Source organism: Bombina bombina, chromosome 2 (assembly GCF_027579735.1).
Source record: "Bombina bombina isolate aBomBom1 chromosome 2, aBomBom1.pri, whole genome shotgun sequence".
Classification (NCBI taxonomy): Eukaryota; Metazoa; Chordata; class Amphibia; order Anura; family Bombinatoridae; genus Bombina; species Bombina bombina.
This window is the reverse complement of record NC_069500.1, coordinates 733,622,198-733,647,632: the sequence shown is the minus strand read 5'-3', so window position 1 is coordinate 733,647,632 and position 25,435 is coordinate 733,622,198.

The window sequence follows — 25,435 nt, the reverse complement described above, 5'->3', positions numbered from 1 at the left end:
TACAATAAAATATTAACACAATAATGTCTCTTAAAGAAAATAGACTTTATTTAACACGTCAATATAAATGTGATTTAAAATTTTTTTTATTTGACAAAGTACATGTAGATATACCAACAAGCTTAAAATATGTGTTAGCATATGTAATGTTGTTAAAGGGACAGTTTAGAAAAAATATAATGTTTGTCATTATTCTAAAAGTCAATTATGTAATATCAAGGATATCAAATGTTTCTCAACAATTGAACATTTGTCTGGGTTTATTTAAATTTGCTATCTAAACCTATGAGGTTGGTGTGCTAATTTCTTCGATCTTGAAGAGTGCTTGTAATCATTATACAATTTGAGCACTAGAGGGCATTTTGATAGCATTTGTATATGTAAAACCTTGTGCTCATACAGCATATTATTGACCATGTATTGATCATTGATATCTAAAATGTTGTTATGTCAGAACAACAAATAAGTGGTCATTTTTCATAGTCATAGATACAAGGGTAAGCACATAAGTCACACATGTATTTCTCCATGTTTTGTTGTTTCAAACTTTATAATGCGTAATACAGTGTTTTCTTTGTAATCAATAATTTTCTGACTGTCCCTTTAAGCTGTGTTATTGGCATTCAAACAGTAATATGCCATCATGGATAATTGTTATGGTAATTTAGTTAGCGATTCGGGAAACAGTTTGGACATCACATCACAGAAACCAATCAATATCATGAACAAGGATAGGTATGTGATGATGTGGTTTTCACACACTTATAACCCACACTCTGCAAACAATCTGCCTCCATGGACCCGGTCCCATAGAAGTGTGGTCCACAAGTGTATGAAAACCACATCATCACATACCTATCCATTACACATTAAATTAAAAAAAGCAGTGAAGATGAAAAAAATACTTCCTCTTCCTTCCCCTCTTCCCACGGGGCTGAGGCTCTGGGAGAGGCAACTGCCGACTCCGAAGAGTCCTCCTTGGAGCTGTTGTGGGAGGAGTGGAAGGAAGAGTACTGGGACGACCAAGGTGAGGAGTAGATGGCTGGGGAGGAGAAGATGGATGAGGAGGAGAAGATGGCTGAGGAGGAGGATGAGTAGATGGCTGAGGAGGAGGAGGAGTAGATGGCTGAGGAGGAGGAGGAGTAGATGGCTGAGGAGGATGAGATGGGCCGGCAGGAGGAGATGGCCCAGCAGCAAGAGGCCCAGCAACAAGAGGCACAGCAACAGGAGGTAGACCAGCATGCGCCTCCCGGAGGCTTGATGAAGCTGAAATATTCTTGTTTGGCCTTCTTCTATTCGATTCAGTATGTTGATGATTTCATTTTGTCCTTGAATAATCTGATTTTGGCCATCAAGTATTCTGTGTCGTCCTTCTATATTTTCTATCCGGGAGGTACGCATCTGGTCTATGTACTCCAGTAGAACCCGCACCTCCGCTATTTCCTCTTGTTGTGCTTGTTGAACCCGTGCACGGCGGGGTGCGGGTCTTTGAGGGACCTCGGGTTCCGCGGGTTCCTCCTGTGCTTCCGGGGCCTCTTCATCATCTCCCGTGCGCTGTTCGTCACGGGGGGCCTCTTCCCTCCGAAGTGGAAATTCCTCACCACCACTCTCATCCCGGGGAGATGCAGGAGGCTGTGCTGCCTCGTCCCCAGACTCTGTATATAAAAAAAAAAATAAAAAATAAAGAAATGTATATATTAGCATATTTGCAAATAAAGGTTTAAATGACTTAGCTTACGATACAATTACAAATGCAGAATCATTAATCCACTTTGAAATCTAACAAACAATCAATACTATTTCCGCTTTTTCTAAACCGTGTTTGTGATATCTGTGGTCAATGTGAATGTTTTTGCGTTTGTTTTCAGTCTGTTTAAATGCACACCTAACCTATAGCCTAGATACTGATGTAACCGCAAAGTAATAGAATGCGTGTAAACAACGTTATAGCATTAATCTGATCCTTAACACATGAAACCCAATGTTTTATCTTTCATGATTTAGAAGCATACATTTTGTATCAACTTTCGAATGTACTTTTCTTATCTAATTCGCTTAATTCTCTGGATATTCTTTGCTGAAAAGCATATCTAAATATGCTTATAAGATGCTGATTGTTAGCTGAATATAGCTGCCTCCTGTGATTGTTTCACTGTGTGCATGGCTATTTCTTCATTAAAATATATCTCAAGAATGAATCAAATTAGGTAATATAAGTACATTTGAATGTTTTGTCAAATTGTATTCGCTACCTCAATCATGAAAGTAAATGTTTGCGTATAGTGTCCCTTGAAATACATTTGTATGTGAAATTATTGTTCAATGAGCTTACCGTCAGATGAGAGTGGCAGGTTCCCGGTATCGATTCCTCCGATACCGACTACTTCCACCTCGGAGATGCTGGGCCGCAACATTTCCTCCCATCGGCAGTACTCCATTTCAATGGCAGGGCCGCCACCGGTCCCTGCGGCATGTCGGGCCTCCAGGCTTAACTTTTTTTTCAGTTCAAGTTTACAGTCCCGGTACCGATGTTTGATAGAATCCATATCGCGGTTCCGGCCACCCACTGCATTGACTGCATTCCTGATCTCGTTCCAGAGCCTCCTCCTGTCAGTCGGGGTGGTCTTTTGGTGCTGCAGCATCCTATGCCTGGCCATATAGGCCTCTACGAGGGCCTCCTTCTCCTCCATCGAAAACCTCGCCTCCCTAGTCGCCTTGGCCTTCCCCTGTGATGATGCCCTCTGTTTCCCGGACTGTGAAGCCCTACTCTGACCGCCACTGGGCCCAGCCACTTGGTCATCTTGAACCAAGTGGCTGGGTCCACCCACCGCTTCCACCCCCGCTTCCTGCCCCCCTTCCTGCCCTGTTCCTCTCCCCCTCCCTCTACTCCCCCCTCTACCTGTCCCCTGCCTGGCCTCCATCTCTTCCCTAAACTAAACCCCAAATAATCAAACAAAAAGTGAGTGTGATGAAATTAAAGGGGGTCAAAATAAAGAACTAAAAAGACAAAAAAGGTGCTTAAAGTGTGAGAGGGATGTAAAAAACAAAGAGGGTAAGGAGTATTTAAATAAACGAAAAGAATAAGACTAAAAGGAGGATATGTAAACTAAATGTAACTAGGGGATGGGTATGGGATGGGTATGGGGTATGGGATAAGAGTAAATGGGATGAAAGGGAATGGGACTACAAGGAATGGGGTATGGAGTGTAGTATGAGGGGGTAGGGGGTATGGAGTGTATGTAGTGTTATTGATAAGTGTATGTATGTATTGAATGTGTTTGCGTGTAAATGTGTTAAGTGTACAGAAAAATCACTCGCTCGCTAACTCACACTACTTCTAATTCTCACTAACAAACACTCCCACTAACGCTCACTAACTACCACTAACTGACGCTCCCACTAACAACTCTCACTAATAACTCCCACTAACTCACTCACGCTCCCACTAACAGACTCTCTCCCACTCCCACTAACTACCACTAACTCACTCACTCTCTCACGCTAACACTACCAACTGACTCTCTCACGCTAACACTAACTCTCAAAAATTCTCAAACTCTCTATTCTTAAACCTCCAATCTCCAAAGACCCAACAGCAACACAGTCAAAGAAGCCATGCTTGTGTGGTGCTTATATACCCTGTGTAAATGTTTAATGATGTACCTATTTGCGTTGTAAATTGTGTTCAGGTGTGCTTTATTAGCAATTAATATTAGTGCAATGTGTATTAGGTGTGTGAATTTGCGCATGCTCATTTTGAGTTGGTATTTGTGGAATGTGTAGAATGCGATGATGTCATAGTGGTCGTTTTCTCTAACATTGTCCAATAGTATTCTTTTTAAATGTGATTTTGCGATGGTGTGTTCTTTGTGAAGTGTTGTATATGTATGTTTGTCATAATATATAGTGATATTGAATGCGATTTTGTTTCGAGTGTATGTATATCATTTTTAATCCTTGTTGTTATTTAGCGATTTTCCGCATCTTAAAGTATATGCATATTCCCCGTATAAAATTTTATTAAAACATCCCCCGCTTGTGAATGTGTAATGCTTGTGTGCTTTGTTGATTGATTGTTGTTGTGACATTTGCGGCGTGTTATTGTTGTGCATGATGTGGTATGCGTCATATGACCGAGCTGTACGTATTCTCGTGAGATCGAGTGTTAGGTGAAAAAAGCAATTTTTTGCCTTTCCCATTGATCTCTATGGGAGACTGTCTAACGCGGGCAGTATTACGCGTGTGACATACACGCGTTAGGAGCATCGTTAGATGGTCTTATTTTAACTCTAAATACCGGAGTCAAACAATGACGTGCGTTAGACATAAACACGCGTGGCGTTAACAGCCCTTTTACCGCCGAACTCCAAATCTAGGCCTAATATTTTTTAATATCATTAATAGAACTAGTTATTGTAAAGAGCACAGAGGGATCCAGCACTGATGGTGACCTGCCTTTGCAGGGTTCTGGTAAGTCCATTGACTCATTCATGTCATTGAAAGTGTCTTTTTCATAAATATTCTGATCATGATTCTGATGAAGCATTCCATTTAAATAAAACTTATAATGTACTCCTCTAATGATATATATATATATATATTTATTTTTTATTAGTTTAATATTAAGATTTTAAAGCTTCTTAGTCTACACCTTTGTGCTTCAGAACATGGCTAGCACATGCTTATATATAGTATAAATTTAGACAACAATCATCAAGCGATACACACATGAGAACTCTTAAGTGTTCCATGTACTCTGCTTTTGTGAATATTTTCAAAATACAGACACTAAACTTTAATTATTACTCATCAATAATTATAAATCTTATTTCATTTGCATGCTCCATCAAAATGATGTAATTCAGCTGTAGACTTTATTTTTCGTCAATAGTATGATTTAGAAACAATACACGTTATATTAGGTTGACCATATTGCCGCTTTAAAAAAGGGACCCATATGAAACATACATAGGTCAGGGCTGTTTTCAAGGCTGTTTCAAGAAATGTTTTGTATAAGAACCCTGACCTATGTATTTTTCATGTGTCCATTTTTAAAGCGTGAATATGGTCACCCTAATATAACGTGTATTGTTTCTAAATCATACTATTGACGAAAAATAGTCTACAGCTTGGTGCCTTTCAAATATATTATTTTCAAATACACTACTGCCCCACTTTCTATATCATGCAGCATGAACATATGTTTTTATTTTTATTCAAATTGATGTATGATTTGTAATTAATGACATTATGATGTCACATGCATATTGCATGCAAAACACCAATAATCATCTTTTGATTGTACAGACAGTCATTGCTATTCATCCGAGTGCCTAGATGCAGACCATATAATTATGTCATCATTGCTTTGAACTTCTAAGCCACTTCTAAGTATACATAAAACATAATCGTGTTGAAATTCCTTGTTTTAATTTCATGATGTATGATATGTAAATGGATTTTAAAAAAAGATTTATGTGTAGACTGTCCATTTAAATCAAACAAACATTAATATTCATCAAAACTAAAGCATGCATTTCTGAATGTGCCTATTAATATTGGGATGACATACATTTAATCCTAATGTAAAAGAGAGATTTCCAAAACATACTCTGAAAATGTAATGTCAGATAGATAAAATTATATTCTTAATATTTAATATGAACGGTAGTATCTACCGTGTATGTATTCTGAATAGTAATTGATTGAACCATCAAGCTTCAAATTATTCCATTTAAGATTATAAAGGCAATCACCGAAATATATATGTAAATCAGTGTTTACCTGGTTTCAAGGGCTAGGTGAAGTAGCCATTTAGATTTGATCATATTACACACTCCCATATTATTCAATTGTTGGATTTAAAAAAATCAATCCACGGGCATGTGTCTAAAAGAACTCTATTGCATTTCAATCTCAAATGCATACATGCGTACCAAAATATTATCCAAAAGATAAATCTATTATAAAATCATAAAGATTAGCACATAATGTTGACTTTGAAAAATATGATTTGTAATGTATTTATGAAATGTTACATGAAAAATAACAGTGAACAGTCAGAGTTTAAAGGATCAATTAAATCTTCTTATTAATTATATTTGATTCAAATAAATCAATAACTTAAAACATAGTCATTATTATGACTTTGTCTAAATATTTTATGAGAACAAGAATCCAGATTTTAAATAATGTTGAATCTTAATTTCTTTCAAGATAATAAAATATTTTAATATCATATATGTATTTATAGAATTGTTTTATATATTTCAGATGGAACTTCCACTTCTGGGCATCAGCTTTCATATTTACATCTATTATTTAATTTGCTTCATTTTCTTGATATACTTTGCTGAAAGGTTTATCTTTGCAAGATCATGAGTAGCAGAGAACCTAGTTTCGAGATGTTGATTGTTGGTTGCATATATATATATATATATATATATATATATATATATATGTTGTTATTGGCTCATCCATGTGCTCATTTAGAAATCATTAGTGAATTGATGCACCTTTAACAAATGATACCAAGATTATTAAACTAATAAGATAATCAATGTAAATTACAGTTGTGCTCATAAGTTTACAAACCCTGGCAGAATTTATGATTTCGTGGCCATGTTTCAGAGAATATGAATGATAACACAAAAACATTTCTTTCACTCATTGTTAGTGTTTGGCTGAAGCCATTTATTATCAACTTTGTTTCCTCTTTTTAAATCATAATGACAACAGAAACTACCCAAACATACCCTGGTGATTTTAGCCTGATAACATGCACACAAGTTGACACAAAGGGGTTTGAATGGCTATTGAAGATAACGATCCTCACCTATGATCTGTTTGCTTGTAATTAGTGTGTGTGTATAAAAGGTCAATGAGTTTCTGGACTCCTGACAGACCCTTGCATGTTTCATCCAGTGCTGCACTGATGTTTCTGGATTCTGAGTCATGGGGAAAGCAAAAGAATTGTCAAAAGATCTGCGGGAAAAGGTAGTTGAACTGTATAAAACAGGAAAGGGATATAAAAAGATACAGCCACCAATCAGCAGAGCAGTCCTAGATAAACCTTTCTACAAAACCTTTTCTACAACGAGTCAAATAATGTAAGTGTGAATGTTGTTTAAAATGTTACTCTCTCAAAATCATGTAAGCGAATGTTCTGCTTTCATACTCCTTCTAAATGAAATGTCTTTCAAACACTATAATGCAGCTTTAAAAAAATACACTTTATTTAACACATCAAGAGAAATATGGCATTTAGACTTAGTACCCTATTCAAATATTTTCTTGTTTTAACAAGTATGTGTAGATATACCAACAAGCCCTAAGGATTAGTATATGTTAGCATATGTTCTTGTTTAAAGGGACAGTCAAGTCAAGCAAAACATTAATGATTTAAATATGAAATGCAATTTTCTTCAAATTTCTGTTGTGTTCTTAGTTGAAAGCTAAGCCTAGGAGGTTCATATGCTCATTTCTTAGATCTTAAAGTGTGCCTCTAATCTGAATGCATTTTGACCACTAGAGGGCATTAGTTAATGTGTTTCATATAGAAAACATTGAGCTCATGCAGTGTAGTTACCCTGGAGTGATCACTGATTGGCTGAAATGCAGGTCTGTGAAAATAAATGAAATAAGTGGTCATTTTGCAGAGGCATAGATATAAGGTTAATCACAGAATTAAAACGTGTATTTCTATAACAGTCTTGTTATTCAAAACTTGATAATGCTTAATAAAGGGTTTTATGTTTAACCAACAATAATTCATGTTATGAGTGTCCCTTTTAGCTGTGTTGTTGGCATCAAAACAGTGATATGCCATCATGTATAATTGTAATGGTCATTATGTTTGAGATTAGGAGAACAGTTTGGACATCACATCGCAAAAACCAATCAATGTAATCAACAAGGACAGCATTTGATGATGTGGTCTCCACACACTTGTAAAACACACTCTGCAAACAATCTGCCTCCATGGACCCGGTCCCATAGAAGCCTATTCCATACAGGGTGTGCTCCACAAGTGTAAGGTTCCATCACATACCTATCCTTTACACATTAAATAAATAAAAATATATACAAAATTACTTCCTCTTCCTTCCCCTCTTCCCACGAGACTGAGGCTCTGGAGGGGTCAACTGCCCCTCCGACAAGTTCTCATAAGAGATCTCCTCGTGGAAATCTGTCAAGATCTGCACCTCTAGTATCTCTGGGGGGATGTTATCCTGAGGAGCTGATGCTGCACGGGGGGCTGCTGCTGGAATCTCTTCTGCAGTGGGGGCTTCTTCAGGGGGTGCCTCAGGGGGGATAGTGCAGGGATATCTTCCAGGTCTCCCCTTGGTAGTGAGTCATCGGCACCCCTCTCATGCCTAGGTGAAGGATGAGCCTGTGGGTGCTGTGCTTCCTCCTCCCCGGCCTCAGACTCTGTATATTTGAAAAGAAAGAAATCAAGATATTAGCACAGTTCTAAATAAAGATGTTGTATTTGAAAGTGTATTAATGAGGCTGCCTTCGTAATTGTATTGGAAGCAAAAGCAATCAATACAATTTCAGCATTTGCAAACCCGTCTTTCTGATATCTATATGGTCAATATGAATGTCTTTTTGCGTTTGTCTGTTTAAATGTACACCTAATTTGTAGACTAGATACTAATATGATGGCTTTTCTTGAAATGCAACTTTTTCAAGGTAATTGTGAATGCGTTTACGTAATAATGTATAAAAAAAGCATAATTGCGTTAGTCATATATAATTTTTGTATGTGAATGGGTTATGAGGTGGATGTAAAGAGATTAGTAAATGAGCTTACCGGCAGATGAGAAGGGCAGGTTCCCGGTATCAACTCTTCCGATACCGACTATGGCCACCTCGGAGATGTTGGCACGCAGCATTTCCTCCCAGCGGGAAAACTCAAAAATTATTTCAGGACCGCCACCAGTCCCTGCTAGGTATTCCCTCTCCCTTGTGAGCTTTCTTTTCAGTTCAGCGCTGCAGTCCTGGTAACGGTACTGAATAGACATGACATCCCTGTTATAGACCCCCACTGCAGTAACGGCATCCCTGATCTCATTCCACAACTTCCTCTTATCTGAAGGGGTGGCCCTCGGTGCCTGCAGCCTCCTAGCCCCCTCCATATAAGCCTCTATGAGGGCCTCCTCATCCATAGTATATCTCTCCTCCCTCTGCCTGGGCTTCCCATAGCAATGTGAGCCTCTGTTTCCCAGACTGTGAAGCTCCCTGTCTACGCTGAAGACCACTGGGCCCAGCCACTTGTTCATCTTCCACAAAGTGGCCATGTCCACCCACCCCTTCCTCTCTCCTGCCTAACCTCTTCTACAAGCTCATCCCTAAACTCAGCCCTAGCCTCCTGCCTAATGAGCTCTAATAGCTGCGGGCTAATCTGCCTCCTATCCCCCCCTCCCGACATACTCAAACAAAATGTGAAGGTGCCCAAATGAAAGGGGGTCAAAATAATGAACAAAAAGTAAAAAGTGCTCAAAGTGTGAATGGGATATAAATAAAAGAGGGTAAGGGGTATTAAACAGACAAACGTATATGTTGCAAAAGACGAAAATGAGGATATGTAAACAAGAAGTTTTTGCAAAATAAAACTATGGGATGGGAATGGGATGAAAGCAAATGGGGTATGGGATGAAAGGGAATGGGTTATGGAGTGTAGTATGAGAGGGAATTGTCAGGGTGCCAGGAATCAGACTGAGATGAGAAGTGCAAAAATAATCACACCTTTATTAATAACAAAAAAAATAAAAAGTCCATAAGTCAAATAACAAGCCAGGAGACAAAACCAGAGCTGGTAGTCAGACGAGCCGAGTCAGGAGCCAAAGCGAATAGTCAGACGAACCGAGTCAGGAGCCAAAGCGAGTAGTCAAACGAGCCGGAATCAGGAACAAGGAGAACAGCAGAGTCAGGAACAAGCCAGAGATCAGGAACCAGGAGGGACATCGGACAGCCAGGTAATACACTGGCACTCACAAACAGGTCTGAGGCAACGCAAGGGTAAAGCATACTGAACATAGGCCCTTTAAATAATAAGTGATGACATCACAATTCAGAGACTGCAACCTGTCTCACACGGATGATGTACACCAGTCTGGCCATAAAAGGGCGTGCAGGAAATTAGCAGCATCACACACTATGCACCAGAGTCAGCAAGAGAGGTGAGTAAAATGGCTGCCAGCAGCACATGGCAAACAAAGCAGGGAAAAAACCCTGACAGGAATGTGGTATGGAGTGTATGTAGTGTTAGTGATAAGTGTATGTATGTATTGAATGTGTTTGCATGTAAATGTGTTTATATAATAAATGTAGGAACAAAACACTCGCACACTTACCCAAACAAACTCTTGCTCACTAACTCGCTCTCTCACTAACTCACTCTCTCACACTAACTCACTCTCTCACTAACTCTCACTAAATCACACTAAATCTCTCTACTCTCAAATATCTCCAAACCCTCCAACGCCGAGACCTGCACCTAACTTGAAAAAGCAATACAGTCAAAGAAGAAGTGTTTATATAATAAATGTAGGAACAAAACACTCGCACACTTACCCAAACAAACTCTTGCTCACTAACTCGCTCTCTCACTAACTCACTCTCTCACACTAACTCACTCTCTCACTAACTCTCACTAAATCACACTAAATCTCTCTACTCTCAAATATCTCCAAACTCTCCAACGCCGAGACCTGCACCTAATTTGAAAAAGCAATACAGTCAAAGAAGCCATGCTTAGAGCGTGCTTATATACCCTATGTAAATGTTTAATGATGTACCGGTTTGCAAAGTAAAGGAGGTTCAGGTGTGCTTTCTTTGTAATTAGTATGTGTGCAATGTGGAGTATTTGTTTGAATTTGCACATGCTCATATTGAGTTTGTAAATGCACCTATGTATTTGTGTAATGTGTGTAATGCGATGATGTCATAGTGATCGTTTTGCATAACATTCTCCAAAAGTAGTATCTCTAAATGTAAATGCTTATTTGTGATGGTCTCGTATTTGTCAAGTGCTGTAAATGTTTATTTATACTAATGTTACATAATCTGCAATGCGAATGTTTTATTTGTGTATCAGTGTGCAATTCTTTTTTCATGTTGTTTTGTTCCGTGTTGCAAGATCTCAACGTATTTAGCGATTCCTCATTTAGTGTAAATGTTGAGCATTATTTTTTGCTTACGATTGTGAATGTTGAATACGAATGTGCTATGTTGCGTGAGCGATTGTTGTTTGTACATTTGAGCTGAGCATTTTTGTTGTGCATTATTTCGTATACGTAATATGACAGAGCAGTGTGTATTTCTCGCAAGATCGAGTGTTAGATGAAAAATTTGTGATTAGTTCATTTAGCATTGATCTCTATGGGAGAATCTTTAAAGCACCCGTGATTACGCTTATTAAATAAACACGGTACTCGTGTTACCACGACACGTTACGAGGTTGTTTTCAGACTCGTAATACCTACGTTATAAAAGATACGCAATGGAAATAACGTACACAATATTAGCGAGCAGCAAAACTCTTAATCTGGCTGTGTTTGTTCTGTATATCACTCTTTGAGGCCAGGAAGAAGATCTGCTTTATGTCAAATATGATTTTGTTTGGTAAGAATTTGTTAAGCCAAAATGCAATTTTGCACCAAAAGTGGTGAATCTTGGGACATAGATAAAAGGCATATAATAAATTGGCTTCGGAAAATAGAGCATCTTGAACATCTAATAGTTCCCTGGGTATCCCGTTTAGTCATCACTTTAGGTGTTAGATAAGCTCTATTAAGAGATCCATATAAAGCTCTTTTTAAAATATTCAAAATTCAGGTCTCTGAAATCAGTGCGCCATTTATCATACAGATCCAATATTTTATCTTTGGCTTCTAAGGATATTATACTTTTATACAAAAAGGAAATTTAATGATTCCCAGAGCGATAAATGTTAATTGTATCAATATTTCCAAGGCTGTCTGGATTAAACTCTGTAAATTTATGAGAATTAATAAAGTGTCTGATTTGTAAATAAGCAAAGGTTCTCTTCAATTTATATTCTTCAACTAAGGAATCAAAGGTCTTAACGGAATTAGTCTGTGTATCAATTAATTGGGAAACAAAATTTAACCCTTTTTGAGACCAGTCATAAAAAGCGTGTGTCTCAGAACCACTTGGAAATTGTGGATTACCTCTTATTGGAAGATATTGTGAGATTTTATATTCAATATAAAAACTCTGGCAACTTTGCTTCCAAACTAATACAATATTATAAATGGTATATTTCTAAGCTATTTTTTCAACAGATTTAAAATGGGTTTGATGTAGTAGAGCCCTAAGAGAGAAAGGGGAAACTAGGGCCTCCTCACCTTGATAATTAGTTATATGATCTGACCCTGTAAGCCAATCGAAAGCCACTTTGGCCATACAGGTCCAATTGTACAGCTTAATATTGGGGAGAGCATAAAAAATTATGAACATTGGGAATTAAATCTTTGTATGTCTTTACTGGTAATAAAGACAGGAATATTTTGCATGAGAAATAAAATTTTAGGAAAGAGAATCATTTTAATGAGGGATATTCTAGCTGAAAGGGTTAATGGTAGTTTAGCCTAATTTTTTGAAACAGCGTGAGCATTTCTGCCATATTGGAACGAAATTCATGCTATACCATTCACCAGGGTATTTAGATAAGAGTATTCCTAGGTATTTGATTTTACCAGGTGCTTGCCGGAAAGGGTTTAATAGCTGTCTTTCTTTGTTTTTTAAGATCCACAGAATTTCTGACTTATTTAAATTTATTTTATAACCTGAGAATTTACTAAATTCAGCAATAATAGGGGGCGGAGTTTGGCCGCAGCTAAGATGGCTGCTTAAATCCAGAGCTCCGGAGCATCAGGCACTTTAAAAGTATATCATTCTGAACAGCAGTGACCTAAAGTGTATAAAATACAGTGGAAGCAATTGCCCAATCATCTAGGAGCAAGATACGATCACCTCTCTATGTGGAATACGGGGGAATGGAACAGGAGACCATCCGGTATCACTAGCACTCCCGGTGAGCATGTTGCAACTGCGTGGGGTATAGACCTTGCAGCATTATTCTTTGTAACTGTGGCGCTCATCCACCTAACTGACCGTTTTGACAGGAGGTCCGGCTCCCTGCACAATATATGTCACAAGGTACTGACATAAAATCCCCAAAGCGATACACAAGATGGCGCTGCTCTAAGGTACGCAGTAAAGTTCTACATACACAAAGAGCAAAGAGCTGATTGCCAGATATCGGCTTGTAGAGTCTGCACTGTAGTAACCAATTTATGGCCCCCTAAAAGGAGTTCACATCTATAGTGACTGTATATCGTTCTGGATAAGAACTCTACTTGGGAGTGAGAAAGGGTTATGTGGTGAATTATATTGAGGAGAAATAGCACTGCACCTGTGCATAGGATTAAAGATGGGTTATCTTCATATAGTGTAAACACAAACTCTGGGCATATTACCATAAGGGGACATATAAATTGAGACATCATGGCTGCAAAGAAAAATACCAAGCCAAATAAACAGCTAAAAGTAATAGGAAGAGAACACACAGTGAGCTCTTTTTTTCTACTCCAGACAATGAGACACTCTCCATCAAAGCATATCAGAGAACACTCTTCACCTAGCTCCATTATGGAAGACGATAACTCTCAGGATCATGACACATCTACACAGGTGCCCCTTTCTTTATTGTCTTCTCTGGCGTCCAAACAAGACATAGCTGACGTGAGGACATGTATGAGAGAAGAAATGGCAGAAATTAAACAGGACATCCACACTCTAGGATTTAGAGTTGAATCCATGGAAGACCAATCAGATATAGTAAAAGAGGAGATCACCAACATACAGAATCAAGTATCTGTACAGGCATCTGTTATTGAAGACCTTAATGACAAACTTGAAGATCTTGAGAATAGGGGCTGGCTGAAGAATCTCTGCATCAGAGGCATTCCCGAAACAGTACTCCCTAAAGATTTCTACACCTATTTTGCATCTCTGTTTGCTCATCTGAAAGGATCACAACAGGCGGTAGATATACCATGGGACAGGGCCCATAGGGCGTTGAGGGCCAAACCCCCTGACACGGCACCTCCCAGAGAAGTCATAATGAAGGTTAAAAGCTTTCTGGACAAGGAAGACATTTTTGACACTGTCTAGGAAACACCAACCAGTGAGGTTCAGGGGGACGGTATTACAATTTTATACAGATTTGTCCCCAAGAACTTTGCAAAGACGCCGTGAACTGGCACCATTGACAAAGCTACTAAGAGAGAAAAAAATCTTGTATCGGTGGGGATTCCCTTTTCAACTGTACGTGTTACGAGACACAAGAAGATTGGTATGCAGGAAAATCTCAGATGTCCCAGAATTCTGCAGAGACCTAGACCTGGACCCTCCAGATTTCACACCTACAGACAACCAACAGTACCCCTCACTGAGAAAGGAAAAAAGGCCACAATCTGAAAAATGGCTGCCAGCATCCTCGAGTGATCAGAAAATCTGCTAATCAGGGAGCTCCGCCAGAGAAAAGAAAAGCAACCAACTCCACTACTAGTGAAGGAACTTGAATGATAGAGATATAATTCAAGGTTACAAGTTGGACTTTCTGATGGTAAAGGGTATATAACCAAAACTTCTGTATGGCACAGTTTTAATTTCACCTGTTCATATGTCTGAGTGTCATATTCCTGTAGCTTTAAGAACTAAGACCAACCCACTCCTTCACCTCCCTTTAAAGGTGTGTTCAGTACACCTGTGCTTTGCTTGATAATTGAAGTTTGTAGTTCCCACTCTGCTTCAAGCTCTAAAGCTAAAATCTACAGATCCTGCTTTTGTACCTGTTAAAGGAAATCCTTGTTGTCATTTCTCCAGCTTCTAAACCTAAGAAGCATTTCCTGCTGCTTTACACTTCAAGGAACAGTCTTTGGCAGCAACTCTTGAAAGTCTGTGTTAACTCTGCAGTCTGATTTTCCAGCCAGCTCCATTACTGAGTGTTTACCTCTACCAGGAAATAAGAACATCTTCCCTGCTGTGATCCATTTTGACTCAGTGCCAACTTCGCTCTCTGCAGTTCTAAACTCACTCGCAAGTATCATTAATTTTATATACAATTGTCTCTAGCTGTATATATTCTTATCCAAAGTTCTGCTGACATACAAACTGTTAAAGTGCTCACAACTGGTTAAATCTGGCTCTCTCCTTCTCTCTGCATCACACACTCTGCCTGCTGTAACCTGATACCTCTTGATATATGGACACTGCAGACTGCAAATCAGTTTCTCATTTCTAAGCTTAACTATAAAGAGACTTTGCTATAAAATTCTGCTTTTCTCAGACAATACCAATAAGCTGCTTGTTTGCTGCCTTCTATCTTTAAAGAACACAATTCTTTACAACTGTGTAAAATATACAAAGGCTTCATTTCATCTGTTTTATTCACTTTATTTTGATTTTGTAAAGTGTTATAAAAAGAACTTGTACTAAGTAAACCAGCTATCTCCCTTGGTAATAACCTTTTGTATAAGCCTGTTTTACTTAAGGTTCTCTGGGAATAGCCACATTATACAAGCTTATAACACTGAGAGTTAAAAGTTCATTTTGAAATGTTGTTTTTCTGTTTCATCTTATTAGGTAGATAATTACTCAAGTTCGAAGTGTCTTGATCATTGTCCTTGCCTAATATAGAGAATATTGATGTATGCTTTATATATATATTTTATTAAAAAGACGGGGGGGGGAAGGTAAAGCAAAAAGGGGTGGCAATCTTTTACTTTATATAGTCATGTAGGGGGTACACTGCAACCTGCATTAATATAGCCTGATCCCCTCTTGAATTTGGATCGGTGGTTATACATGGTCCATATGTCCATCTCCAGATACCGGAGAGGCATTACTTCTTTATCTTTGTTTGTGATATATTTGTTATGTTCATGTTTGCATTTTTATGTTAATTTCCTAAAAGGTTTGTATTATTTACAAGTTATTTATCAAGTTACGAAAATGATACTGTATAAAGCTGGATATTGTACATGGTATTTTTCACGGAAACTCGCTATATAGATAGCCAATGGATACCCCAAATAGAATACTTACATTTATTACACAAAATGTTAGGGGTTTTAACTCACCTGTCAAGAGGTCTGTGGCAATGTCTGATTTCCATAAAAGAAAAGGAGACATTTTATTCCTACAGGAGACGCACTTTAAGCGCTCTCACAAGCTCCCATTATAATCTGCATTTTCACAGCTCTGGCACCTCAAAACGTTGCAGTGTAAGCATTCTTTTACATAAATATATTCCCTTTCATCATATTCAAACTCATAATGATACCGATGGCCGTTTTCTAGGGGTTTTTGGACTGGTAGGCCGGTGACCTTAATGTATATGCGCCGAATACCCAACAACTTCCCTTTTATAAAAAAACGTTTAGACGCATACTGGACATAGCTAGAGGGCTGGTTTTTATTGGAGGGGACCTTACCATACATCCGGAGGTAGACAGCTCCAACCCAACCCCCAGCACATCTAAGCGCACACTCAAACATTTATGGAAAATGTTGAAGGATTATAATTTTTATGATATTTGGAGGTACGTTAACTCAGATAAGAGGGAATATACTTTTTTTCCCTCTCAAATAAGACGTATAGCCGACTTGACTACATGCTTGTTAACCAAATTGGTTTGGAGTACATTAAGAATGCAGGGATCACCCACACAGTATGGTCGGACCATTCAGCAGTCTTTTTTGATATTATATGGCCCCACACCCCAGTCGCTCTATATATATATATATATATATATATATATATATATATATATATATATATATATACATACATACATACATGGAAACTGGATGACTCTCTATTGAAGGGGGAAATACAACTTATTAAAACAAGAGACACTGATCCCATTACAGTCTGGGAAGCACAAAAATGTTTCATGAGAGGGGAATTTATAAAAAGAAAAGCACACTTTAAAAGAATAGACAGACAGAAATATCTAGATCTCACTTCAAAATTGTCAGACTTAGAACACAAACATAGACTGAACCAGGATGACCAAACCGTAAAACTGCTACTCCAGAACACTAGAAAGGCCCTCCATGACATGTTACTGCAGGAACATGCAGCCACTACATCTAAATTTAAACAACGCTTTTTCTACGAAGGCAATAGGGCAGGTAAACTGCTAGCAAGGGCCCTTAAAATTAAAAAATTTAAAACTTTTGTGCATGAAATAAAAACAGCTAAAAACGTAAAAGTCCACTCTACCAAAGATATTCTCACACAATTTGAGAAATATTATACACAGCTATACAATATCCCTTGCAAAGTAGATAGTCCATGTGCTATTTCAGATATACAAACTTACTTGAAGGGGATACCCCTCCCTACATTGGAGAGTGACCAAGCAACAGATTTAGAAGCCCATATCACCTCAGAAGAGATAAAAACACAATTTATGCTTACCTGATAAATTTATTTCTCTTGTGGTGTATCCAGTCCACGGATCATCCATTACTTATGGGATATTCTCATTCCCAACAGGAAGTTGCAAGAGGACACCCACAGCAGAGCTGTTATATAGCTCCTCCTCTAACTGCCATATCCAGTCATTCGACCGAAAACACGCAGAGAAAGGAGAAACCATAGGGTGCAGTGGTGACTGTAGTTTAAATGAAAATAATTACCTGCCTTAAAATGACAGGGCGGGCCGTGGACTGGATACACCACAAGAGAAATTTTTTTTATCAGGTAAGCATAAATTGTGTTTTCTCTTGTAAGGTGTATCCAGTCCACGGATCATCCATTACTTGTGGGATACCATAACCAAAGCTAAAGTACACGGATGAAGGGAGGGACAAGGCAGGTACTTAAACGGAAGGTACCACTGCCTGTAAAACCTTTCTCCCAAAAATAGCCTCCGAAGAAGAAAAAGTATCAAATTTTTAGAATTTTGAAAAAGTATGAAGCGAAGACCAAGTTGCCGCCTTGCAAATCTGTTCAACAGAAGCCTCATTTTTAAAGGCCCAAGTGGAAGCCACAGCTCTAGTAGAATGAGCTGTAATCCTTTCAGGAGGCTGCTGGCCAGTGGTCTCATAGGCTAAGCGGATTATGCTTCTTAGCCAAAAAGAAAGAGAGGTTGCCGAAGCCTTTTGACCTCTCCTCTGTCCAGAGTAGACAACAAACAAAGCAGATGTTTGACAAAAATCTTTAGTAGCTTGTAAGTAAAACTTTAAAGCACGAACCACGTCCAGATTCTGTAATAGACGTTCCTTCTTTGAATGATGGACAAGGATGGAACAACAATCTCTTGATTGATATTCTTGTTAGATACCACCTTAGGTAAAAACCCAGGTTTGGTACGCAGGACTACCTTATCCGTATGGAAGATCAGATAAGGAGAATCACATTGTAAAGCAGATAACTCTGAGACTCTACGAGCTGAGGAAATAGCTACCAAAAACAGAACTTTCCAAGATAAAAGTTTGATATCTATGGAATGAAGAGGTTCAAACGGAACTCCTTGAAGAACCTTAAGAACCAAATTTAAGCTCAATGGCGGAGCAACAGGTTTAAACACAGGCTTGATTCTAACCAAAGCCTGACAAAATGCCTGAACGTCTGGAACATCTGCCAGACGCTTGTGCAAAAGAATAGACAGAGCAGAAATCTGTCCTTTTAAGGAACTAGCTGACAATCCTTTTTCCAAACCATCTTGGAGAAAAGATAATATCCTGGGAATCCTATCCCTTGGATTCACACCAATAAAGAAATGTACGCCATATTTTATGGTAAATTTTCCTGGTGACAGGCTTTCGTGCCTGTATTAAGGTATCAATGACTGACTCGGAGAAGCCACACTTTGATAAAATCAAGCGTTCAATCTCCAGGCAGTCAGTCTCAGAGAAATTAGATTTGGATGGTTGAAAGGACCCTAAAGTAGAAGGTCCTGTCTCAGAGGCAGAGTCCATGGTGGAAAGGATGACATGTCCACCAGATCTGCATACCAGGTCCTGCATGGCCATGCAGGCGCTATCAAAATCACTGATGCTCCTGCTTGACCTTGGTAATCAGTCGAGGGAGCAGAGGAAACGGTGGAAACACATAAGCCAGATTGAAAGACCAGGGCGCTGCTAGAGCATCTATTAGCGTCGCCTTGGGATCCCTGGACCTGGATCCGTAACAAGGAAGCTTGGCGTTCTAGCGAGATGCCATGAGATCCAGTTCTGGTTTGCCCCAACGATGAATCAATTCTGCAAACACCTCCGGATGGAGTTCCCACTCTCCCGGATGAAAAGTCTGACGACTTAAAAAATCCGCCTCCCAGTTCTCTACACCTGGGATATGGATAGCTGATAGGTGGCAAGAGTGAGTCTCTGCCCAGCGAATTATCTTTGAGACTTCTAACATCGCTAGGGAACTTCTTGTTCCCCCTTGATGGTTGATGTAAGCCACAGTCGTGATGTTGTCCGACTGAAATCTGATGTACCTCAGAGTTGCTAACTGAGGCCAAGCCTGAAGAGCATTGAATATCGCTCTTCCAGAATATTTATTGGAAGGAGTGTCTCCTCCTGAGTCCACGATCCCTGAGCCTTCAGGGAGTTCCAGACTGCACCCCAACCTAGAAGGCTGGCATCTGTTACAATTGTCCAATCTGGCATGCGAAAGGTCATACCCTTGGACAGACGGACCCGAGATAGCCACCAGAGAAGAGAATCCCTGGTCTCTTGATCCAGATTTAGTAGAGGGGACAAATCTGTGTAATCCCCGTTCCACTGACTGAGCATGCATAGTTGCAGCGGTCTGAGATGTAGGCATGCAAACGGCACTATGTCCATTGCCGCTATCATTAAGCCGATTACTTCCATGCACTGAGCCACCGAAGGGCGCGGAATGGAATGAAGAACACGGCAGGAATTTAGAAGCTTTGATAACCTGGACTCCATCAGGTAAATTTTCATTTCTACAGAATCTATCAGAGTCCCTAGGAAGGAAACCCTTGTGAGTGGGGATAGAGAACTCTTTTCCTCGTTCACTTTCCACCCATGCGATCTCAGAAATGCCAGTACTACGTCCGTATGAGACTTGGCAATTTGGAAGTTTGGCGCCTGTATCAGGATGTCATCTAAATAAGGGGCCACTGCTATGCCCCGCGGCCTTAGGACAGCCAGAAGCGACCCTAGAACCTTCGTAAAGATTCTTGGGGCTGTAGCTAATCCAAAGGGAAGAGCTACAAACTGGTAATGCCTGTCTAGAAAGGCAAACCTGAGAAACCGATGATGATCTTTGTTATCGGAATGTGAAGATAAGCATCCTTTAAATCCACTGTAGTCATATATTGACCCTCCTGGATCATAGGTAGGATGGTACGAATAGTTTCCATCTTGAATGATGGAACTCTGAGGAATTTGTTTAAGATCTTTAGATCCAAAATTGGTCTGAAGGTTCCCTCTTTTTTGGGAACCACAAACAGATTTGAGTAAAAACCCTGTCCCTGTTCCTCCTTTGGAACTGGATGGATCACTCCCATATCTAGGAGGTCTCGTACACAGTGTAAGAATGTCTCTCTCTTTATCTGGTTTGCAGATAATTGTGAAAGGTGAAATCTCCCTTTTGGGGGGGAAGCTTTGAAGTCCAGAAGATATCCCTGGGATATAATTTCCAACACCCAGGGATCCTGGACATCTCTTGCCCACGCCTGGGCGAAGAGCGAAAGTCTGCCCCCTACTAGATCCGTTACCGGATAGGGGGCCGTTCCTTCATGCTGTCTTAGAGGCAGCAGCAGGCTTTTTGGCCTGCTTACCTTTGTCCCAGGTCTGGTTTGGTCTCCAGACCGTCTTGGACTGAGCAAAAGTTCCCTCTTGTTTGCATTAGAGGAAGTTGATGCCGCACTTGCCTTGAAGTTTCGAAAGGCACGAAAATTAGACTGTTTGGCCCTTGATTTGGACCTGTCCTGAGGAAGGGCATGACCTTTTCCACCAGTGATATCAGCAATAATCTCCTTCAAACCAGGCCCGAATAGGGTCTGCCCCTTGAAGGGAATGTTAAGTAGCTTAGATTTTGAAGTCACGTCAGCTGACCATGATTTAAGCCATAGCGCCCTGCGCGCCTGTATAGCAAAACCAGAATTCTTAGCCGTTAGTTTAGTCAAATGAACAATGGCATCAGAAAACAAAGGAATTGGCTAGCTTAAGTGCTCTAAGCTTGCCAAGTATGTCATCCAATGGAGTCGCTACCTGTAAAGCCTCTTCCAGAGACTCAAACCAGAACGCAGCAGCAGCAGTGACAGGAGCAATGCATGCAAAGGGCTGTAGGATAAAACCTTATTGAATAAACATTTTCTTAAGGTAACCTTCTAATTTTTTATCCATTGGATCTAAAAAAGCACAACTGTCCTCGACAGGGATAGTAGTACGCTTTGCTAAAGTAGAAACTGCTCCCTCCACCTTAGGAACTGTCTGTCATAAGTCCCATGTGGTGGCGTCTATTGGAAACATTTTTCTAAAAATAGGGGGGGAAGAGAACGTCACATCTAGTCTATCCCATTCCTTAATAATATTTTCTGTAAACCTTTTAGGTATTGGAAAAACATCAGTACACACGGGCACTGCATAGTATTTATCCAGTCTACACAATTTCTCTGGCACTGCAATTGTATCACAGTCATTCAGAGCAGCTAAAACCTCCCTGAGAAACACGCAGAGGTGTTCAAGCTTAAATTTAAATGTAGAAATATCAGAATCAGGTTGCATCATCTTTCCTGAGTCAGAAACATCACCCACAGACTGAAGCTCTCCTTCCTCAGCTTCTGCATATTGTGAGGCAGTATCAGACATGGTTCTTAAAGCGTCAGTATGCTCTGCATTTCGTCTAACCCCAGAGCTATCTCGCTTACCTCTAAATTCAGGTAGTCTGGCTAATACCGCTGACAGTGTATTATCCTTGACTGCCGCCATGTCTTGTAAATTAATCGCTATGGGCGCCCTAGATGTACTTGGTGCCATTTGAGCGTGAGTCCCTTGAGCGGGAGTCAAAGGATCTGACACGTGGGGAGAGTTAGTCGGCATAACTTCCCCCTCGTCAGATTCCTCTGGTGATAAATTTTTTTAAAGACAGAATATGATCTTTATTGCTTAAAGTGAAATCAGTACATTTGGTACACATTCTAAGAGGGGGTTCCACCATGGCTTTTAAACATAATGAACAAGGAGTTTCCTCTACGTCAGACATGTTTGTACAGACTAGCAATGAGACTAGCAAGCTTGGAAAACACTTTAAATCAAGTTAACAAGCAAATATAAAAAACGGTACTGTGCCTTTAAGAGAAACAAATTTTGTCAAAATTTGAAAAACAGTGAAAAAAGGCAGTAAATCAAACGAAATTTTTACAGTGTATGTAATAAGTTAACAGAGCATTGCACCCACTGGAAAATGGATGATTAACCCCTTAATTCAAAAAACGGATAAAAAAAAATGATATAGACGTTTTTTAACAGACACAACAAACTGCCACAGCCTGTTGTGGCCCTACCTTCCCCAATAAACGACTTTGGAAAGCCTTTGAGCCCTTTAGAGATGTCCTATAGCATACAGTTTGTAATTTTAACTGCAACAACTGTAACTTTTATACTACAACAGTGGAAAGCCTCAGGAAACTGTTTCTAGGCAAAATTGAAGCCAGCCATGTGGAAAAAACTAGGCCCCAATAAAGTTTTATCACCAAAGCATATATAAAAACGATTAAACATGCCAGCAAACGTTTTATATTGCAATTTTATAAGGGTATTACCCCTGAGAATAAGCATGATACCAGTTGCTATTAAATCACTGTATTCAGGCTTAACTTACATTAATCCGGTATCAGCAGCATTTTCTAGCATTTTCCATTTCTAGAAAAAATTGTAACTGCACAAACCTCATAGCAGAGTAACCTGCACGCCATTCTCCCGCTGAAGTTACCTCTCTCCTTAGACATATGTGAGAACAGCAATGGATCTTAGTTACAACCTGCTAAGATCATAGAAAACTCAGGCAGATTCTTCTTCTATTTACTGCCTGGGATAAAATAGTACAACTCCGGTACCATTTAAAATAACAAACAAAACTAACTATATTTCACCACTCTCTCTTACTACCTCCATGCGTGTTGAGAGTTGCAAGAGAATGACTGGATATGGCAGTTAGGGGAGGAGCTATATAACAGCTCTGCTGTGGGTGTCCTCTTGCAACTTCCTGTTGGGAATGAGAATAAAGTAATGGATGATCTGTGGACTGGATACACCTTACAAGAGAAAGCTGCAATTTATGATCTTAATCCAGGTAAAAGCCCTGGCCCAGACGGCTTCTCTACCTCATATTACAAAGCTCTTGCCCCACTGCTGATCCCCCACTTACTGGAAATTTTTAATAAAGTAAATGTCCATAACCCATTCCCTCCGAACATGCTGGAAGCCCACATAACAGTACTTCCAAAACCGGGGAAGTCCCTTGACGAGCCCCAAAACTACAGACCCATCTCACTTTTAAATGTGGATGTAAAATTATTTGCAAAGATTTTGGCCCTACGGATAAATAAAATCCTCCCGAAATTAATTCATACCAATCAAGTAGGCTTTATCCCCCATAGAGAAGCGAGAGATAATACTATTAAAATATTGAATCTGTATCAAGTAGGCTTTATCCCCCATAGAGAAGCGAGAGATAATACTATTAAAATATTGAATCTGATGGAACACGCACAATCTCACAACTTCCCATCTGTCTTTCTGGCCATGGACGAAAGGCCATTGATAGGCTAAATGGGGCCTTTTTAAAAAATACATTAATAAGATTTGGTATAGGTAAAGGTTTTATAAATAAAATATTTACATTATATAATGTCCCCACAGCCAAAATTAAATTAAATGATTCCCTTTCCAATAAGATTCAGATCAATAACGGAACTTGACAGGGCTGCCCACTGTCACCCATTCTGTTTGTACTGACCATTGAAATTCTAGAAGCAGCGATCCGCAACAACCCGAATATAAAGGGGATTATGGTCCAAGATACTCAATATAAACAGGCATTGTATGCCGATAACATCATATTGTCGCTTACTTCCCCACAACAATCCATCGTAGCATTAAATACCGAATTAGATATATATATATATAGCAAACTTTCCGGTTTCAAAATTAATCCCACTAAATCAGAGATGCTGGGAATACATATCCCTGGCGTAGATTTGCAAGAGATTGCACAAAAGTACCATTATCACATACAAAACTTATCTATAAAATATCTAGGGATCCAAATATCACATAATCAGCAGCTACTATTCCAACAAAATTATCAACATCTCCTAGAAGAAATTCAACAAGAGTTGTATAGCTGTGAAAACAAAAGCCTATCCTGGTTGGGAAGGATGGAAGCATTCAAAATGACCTGCCTACCAAAAATTTTGTATAAACTTCAAACACTACCCATCCCAATTCCGCAATCTTACATGAATACCTTACAAGCGGTGGTTAATACATACATTTGGCAAAATAAAAGGCCACGGATAACCAAAAAAATTCTGTACCGAAAAAGGAAAAATGGGGGATTGAGCTTACCCAATCTAATTTACTACAGACAAGCGGCTATTCTTAACCAAGTGATAGATTGGTGTAAACACAGGGAAATAAGGAGTGGGTTAAATTGGAACAACAACTAGCTAACTGCTCTAACATGGGTGGGATATGTTGGACCACTAAGATACATAGGGACATTAACAAGACACTCCCCCGAATTCTGACAGAGACACTTAAAATTTGGGATTATATCTCTAATAAGAATACAGGTATTTCTTCAAACCCCTCCCCACTAACACCGACTCTATATAATCCTGAGATCCCCCTAGGACGACAGCCTGTCAGGGTGGTTTCATCCACCATTAACTCACTTATCCCTATATTTACACTCATACATGAAGGTAAATTGAAGTCAGAGGAGGAAATACGGGAAATTACTCCACTGTTTGCAGATGACTGGTACATCCAGCAACAATTGTCACATTTTATAACTAGCAACCCACAGAAACCCAAACTACATAGACCCCTTACTGTGTTTGAGAATATCTGTCACTCCCAATCCCCTACCAGAGGAGGTCTATCACTGCTGTATCAATTACTAATTGATCATCGCTCCAGATCCCTGCTCGCCTATTGCAAGGTATGGGAATCTGAGTTACAGAGAGAAATCTCGCCAAAAAAAATGGGCGAAAATTTTTACAAACATGGGAAAGACCTCCTCTTCGCTAAACATTACTTAAATGAATCTGAAATTATTGTACAGATGGTATCTAACCCCTCTTAGACTTTCAAAGATATAGACTAATGTTGACAATACATGCTGGAG